Source organism: Varroa destructor, unplaced genomic scaffold (assembly GCF_002443255.2).
Source record: "Varroa destructor unplaced genomic scaffold, Vdes_3.0 BEIS01000005.1, whole genome shotgun sequence".
In the NCBI taxonomy this organism is placed as follows: Eukaryota; Metazoa; Arthropoda; class Arachnida; order Mesostigmata; family Varroidae; genus Varroa; species Varroa destructor.
The window spans coordinates 5142969-5148968 of record NW_019211458.1 but is presented as its reverse complement, the minus strand read 5'-3'; positions in this window follow the sequence as shown (position 1 = coordinate 5148968).

Below are 6000 nucleotides of genomic sequence, written 5' to 3'. Positions count from 1 at the left end.
CCTAGATTATCTTTTTTAGTTTCTGTTTTAGCCACGATTTACGTCACATTTCATCCTTTCAGAATCTCATTACATTTGCGAAGATTAAAAGAACGCTATTCTTAGAGCAAACGCCCTTAATTTAAATTAGTGTTTCCTCCATTGGGATAAACACCTGCCTTCCCGATTCACGGGTGCAGCAAATGGTCTTTACGGATTTAGGCGTCTGCCGACTTAAAGTTATTTTATCGTCATTTTCTTGTATGTCTTTTTTTCTTTCCTGTCCGAATTCGTTCTGGGTCAGTAAAGGCAGCTGCAGCCGCCCGATTTGGTGCAGTGCCTTAATGATTTTTTGTACTTCCATTCCCCTACCCTGCGGATTCTGTCTTCTTGTAATTACATGCGTCCTTCTTCCTACGAGACTCGTGGTTGGTCACTCGTCCTGTCTCCGATCTGGCCGATTTTGGTTTCGTTGGTATTTCCTTCTGTGGTATCAAGCGACCTCGCAATAGTTCCACCACTTATTTTGCACACATACAAGCACCACCGACACACCTTTCCCTTCGTTCCTGACTGTGTATTTGCTTGAGGCTGTGAGGCTGTATTTGTATGAGTGCTAAGGCCGACTGAAAGCACTCGCGCTGAAAGCCTTGCTTTAGGAAGGCTAGAACGCTGTACGGGATCTTATATTATGAATATGCAAGCCTACATCTCTCTAGGCTATACATATGCACTTCCATGTAGCGGTAGGTTTATATCCCGCCAGGGGTCCTCCTGACGCTTATAGAAATGACCGGCCGTCAATGAATGCCTCAAGGGAGGTACATTTCAAACCAACATCAACAACTGAAGGCTCGACAGCTTCTTCAATGATAGATTACACCTCTAAAAGTTGTACTTTCAAATAGGAAGTGTGGTACTCGCTTCAAGATCGTCAACTCTCATAATCATTACAACATAGTGTGATCGTTTTTGTAGGCGTTAAAACTAACGGCTAACAAAAATGAGAAAAGGGTTCGCAGACTGTAATAACAAACGTTTGAGCTGCTTTGCGGTCTTCTGTTGTCCATAACTGATTAAAGCAGGCGAGTCAGGCGCGTTTACAAATTCTTTACGCATGCTTACGGCTAACTTCTTCTTGTTTTCCGTCTTCTTGTGAACCGTCAAGAACCGCACAGTCTGTTTTCTAGCGAGCTTACAAGACTTCCCTCAGTTAGCGCTATTCAGCGGCTAGAAAAATAGCAATTCCTGGAAAAGTAATCGCAGGTACCCTTTTCAAAGTAAGACTGTGTTATAAGCGAAAGAAATAGCAGGAAGATTATCAGGTTCAGAAATCCCTGTCGAGAAGGAATAGCGTATTTTAATAGTTCATTTACGTGACTTCATCATTACTTCATTACGTGATGGATCAATTTGTTCATGAGAAGCATGTAGCGTTGCAGATCTAATATCTACGCCTAACTGGTAAAGGTTATACCCTTTTTTACCTATGGCTGTATCTAAACATTGGACATATGTTATCTCTTTCTAAGGTTTTCTTACCATTTTAATCTATGTACCGCTGTGACCAACGCTGTCTATCAAAAATACGATAAATTATCGATACAGAGAGCCTTTACCACATCCGAATATGTCATTGTATCAGACAATGTCAAATGCATGCTAAAATCGACATTTTGATTAGTGTACAAAAACTGTTTGCTGGATCTACAGTCAATATTTCATTTGCTTCGCATGAATAGCTTCCTTTTCCCTAAGTATAACTATCTATGTATGTATGGTTGGTGGGAGCTAGTTGTCAAATTGTCTCTGTTGACATGTTTTATTAAGAAATTTTAGAAACAACTTTTTCTGGCGTATTAAACAAAAAACAACGAAGACTCGAATATTTTAGGACGTTAAACAGAATTAGAGCACATAAAACCCTTATAGCCAAGCCCCCCCCCCCCCCCCCCGCTGAAAAACATCTTACACCCTTTTGAAAAAACAATAACGATAGCAACGACTCACTAGTTGTCTTAACTTTACAAACGAGTAAAACGTCCTTCTCCCTCAAGTTCGGTGCAATAGAAATAAAGTTAGTGCCTCCACTACTAATGTCAAAGACTAGAACTTTTTGGAAAAGTAAATGATAGAAATTAACAGAGTGCTGGCAGAATCACATGCGACGTATACTATGTAATTATAATCTTCGCTGTTTGTGCTTTCTGTTCAACTCACCAGTTAAATTCTTCTATTCGCCCTGTGCCTTAGTTTGCTTTTCCCCTCGGTCAATTAGTATGGGTCATTGGTCGTGCCTCGTTTCTTCTTTTTATTCTCTGTTCTATGTCCATCCGATCTTCTTCTTCCCTGCTTCTTTACCTTAGTGCCCATCAAGCGACCCAAGAAGGAAAAACTGCTGACATCATCAACATCAGAATCATCATAATAGTCTCCGGCATTTTCTTGCCGATAGCTACCGCATCTCTACTGAGCCAGTTAGTGGTAACCACGGTCGCTCGAGGCTGTTATGCACCATCATACCGCGAAAAGCATTGTCACTGCTCGCCACCATGCCCATCAACATATTATGCCATCATCACCAACATTAGCAGGATCAGCATAGTTATTATTATTGTTGTCATTATAAGCACCACGAATGAGCAGAGGCAGCAGCGCAGAGAGGCTTCTATCTTATCATCATTGCACACGTTGTTAACCCTGAGTATGAACGGTAATATGGAGGCTGGCGGGAACACGGTGAAGAGCAGCGAGTGTCATGATGAATGATCACATGCGCAGCCAGCTGTATAATTGGAGGCACATAAACGCACAGATAAACAGTGAATCTAAGTAGGCAGCTCTTCAATACAGTGGTGATAAGATTTTACTATTCGTGCTCGTAATTAGGAAAAAGGAAACTTGAAGGTAATGGACCATGCTACGTGCAAGTGAGGTGATTGGTTAGATTTATTTATGGAACTGGTTTTTGGCTGCGCAATGTCTGATAACGTAGAGAGAACGTTCATCAAACACATGGTAACATCTATCATTGGAATCATATTGAGAAAATCAGACGCTACTGCAGCCTACCCGAGAACTCTTAAGAGAACATTAAAGTAAACATTTGTTGAAATGTTGAAGGTACGGCACGCCCCTCTCAACATAATCAAGTTACTATCGTTGTTAGTAGACAATTATAAAAAAATAAAAAAAAACGTCTAACGCATTCGGCGTGCAATGACCTGCTGCAGTTGTTTTTAAAACGACCTGACTAGAATTTTATCCTGTCATTCAAACTCACTCGGTCCACATATTGTACTAACTTTCAGGCATTCATACGGACATCAAGAACTTTGCTAGCCATCGAGGCATATTGAATTGATGATGTAATCAACTCAAAAACTTCTGCTATGATAATGTTTTTGACTAAACTTGTGCGCCTTTAAACTACTGTGGATAGGCAAAATAAACACTTACTTTCATTCGTTCACCATGAACTCTGCAACAATGAATTTAGTTAGTGCTCAAAATGAATCATAGAGTTTTAAAGCTGGATAGATATTCTTATCGGAGATTTCTTAAATAATCGTCTTTGCAGCCTTTAAGACTATAACTTTAAGTAATTACAACTTTAGAATACTACTAGTTTCATCAGCAGTAAGTAAATGCACAGTGGAGATTTGATACTGCGGTTCTAGAGCAAGTAGAGAAACAATAATACCGAAGGTTTTAACTAAATAACTCCACCTCAGTTTCTTCGACAAACTTAAATATGACAAACTGCTGGTTATATGATTGCAACGAAAATTGTAACTCGTTGCGACCCAAGTGAAAACGCGTATGCCTGGTTTTACATTCCGCTTATTAATAAAAGCGACGGAAGTCTAATTAGGTACATCCTCGATTGGCAATGAATGACATGTAACTTAGTGTGTAGATTCAAACGGTAACTTAAACGGTGATAAGTAGAATTTCCAGAGGTTTATGCGTAAGTGTCAAGGAGTTAATTTTGATAATGTGATGCTTCAATCGGGTCTTTTTTATTCTTTAACTAGTTTTATATCGTTTTTTGTGTCTCGTTTTTGGTTGGCGTTTGTTTAAATACTCTCGACTCGGCTTTAAAGTAATCACTATAGTTGCGATGAATATCAGCGAGCTTTTTTCAAAATACTGGTAAAAAATCAACATCGATTTTTCATAACCTTTGAGATTCCCGAAGTGATTCAGGAATACGTGACGCAGCAGCTACTGGCACATCGTGTAACAATTACACTGTAGTGCAAAGTGGTGTCGAACTGCTCAAGCTACGGGAAAAATTGTTCTTAACGTAAGTTAAATATAGGGACGCAAATGGTAAGTAATCGGTCATAGAGGCATTCACAGCAATGATTCGAAGTAATGGTACTATCGTGTCAGAAAAACTAATTTGCAAGAATTGACCTTATTTCTGCTCTCGTTTTTTCTTGACTCATTTCAAATATTTACTTGGGTACTTCTTTAGCTTTAGAAAGTGAAAGAGCTTAAAGGGGAGCTAGATCCGGTGGGTATGGGACACAACATGTATAACTTATTTTGGGAGAAATGCTATACAAGTAGCAATGGACAAGCCGGTGCATCATCATGGAAGAGCTCACAACTTTTTTTCAGGAATTCAAGCACATCTTGTGCGATCTTTTTAAAGGCTTCTTGGTTCTTCCCGTTAGTTACCCTAGAACTACTCGACATGAGCTCATAATGCTCAACTGCCTGATAGCCGAAAAAGACGATGAAAAAAAACTTTATTCTTGCTCTGGGCCTTGCGACTTCCTTCAACCTTGCGCCTTTAAAGCAATACTTAGGCAATTGTGCTTTGAGTTTTACGTGATACCTTTGCGTATGCGTTTTCGTCACATGTAACAGTGTGTCGCAGCAAATTCATTTTTACAATTTTGAGTGTGCTAAGACTCTTCTAAGAGGATTCTCAATGGGCTTACATATGCTCAGAATTCAGGACTTCTGCCCAATCCGCACCGTTAACGATCTCACTTGCAGGTGAAAAAAGAAGCCAACATGACTTGTGTAAAATGGTTAAGCTTTTTATGAGCTTCCTGAAGGTGACTCGACGATATCCAGCGTATGTTATTTTTTCTTCGTACTCACCGTGATAGGTTAGCTTCAAGGCTCTATCGGTCATTGCAAAACGGTGCGCACTTAGCATTGATTTTATAGCCTAAGTCCCCGAAGTAGCGTTTGATACGTATACGGGTTGGGTGTCGTTATACCATTACGTACATTATATTTTGTTTGCTGCAATTGTATATGCGGAAACTGCCTTTAAACGTCCACGAAATAACAAAGCGGTAACATCATTCTCATTAGTGTGGTTTGAAGAGGCGGTTATACAAATAATTGTAACTTAGCTATCGACCAAATCATATTTTTCTAAAAAAAAAAGAGTACGTGAACAAACGCGATTCCTTTTACTGTACGATTGAAAAATTAACTCCTTTTGCCTTTGGTTAACTTTTAGCATGGTTTTATATTCCATAGTACGCAGAGTTCAATCAAAAAATCATAAATAATAGAGATTTTTACCCACATTGCTTAGTGTTTAACTATTTCGGCAAATGTAAAAGATATAAGCTAAGTAGAAACACGTAGTGGTCTAGGTCCGAATATAGGTATAGAGGGACTTCGTTTCATGCTAGAAGCCAGCTGTCTGATGGAATGCCTAAAGGCGATACCGAACGTAAATTTCGAAACATAGAGGTAAATCTACAAGAGACCAGCAAGGTCATTTCCTTATCCTAGAAGCTTACAGTATACTAATGATCTGAATGGAAGGTCGTCCGTTAGTCGAATAGGAGGATGAGGACGAAAGCCTGAAATGACCACCTCATGCCTATTTTTAACGCAGGTCAAGGAGAGAGCCAGCTTAAATTACTTAAATTAAGCGAATCAGGTGTTGCAAGGTAAGCCCTCAAAAATATCGCTGCGTTGACCTCGTTCAACGATAAACGTAACGCAGATTAGGCCCCTAAAGATGTTATATTTACATAA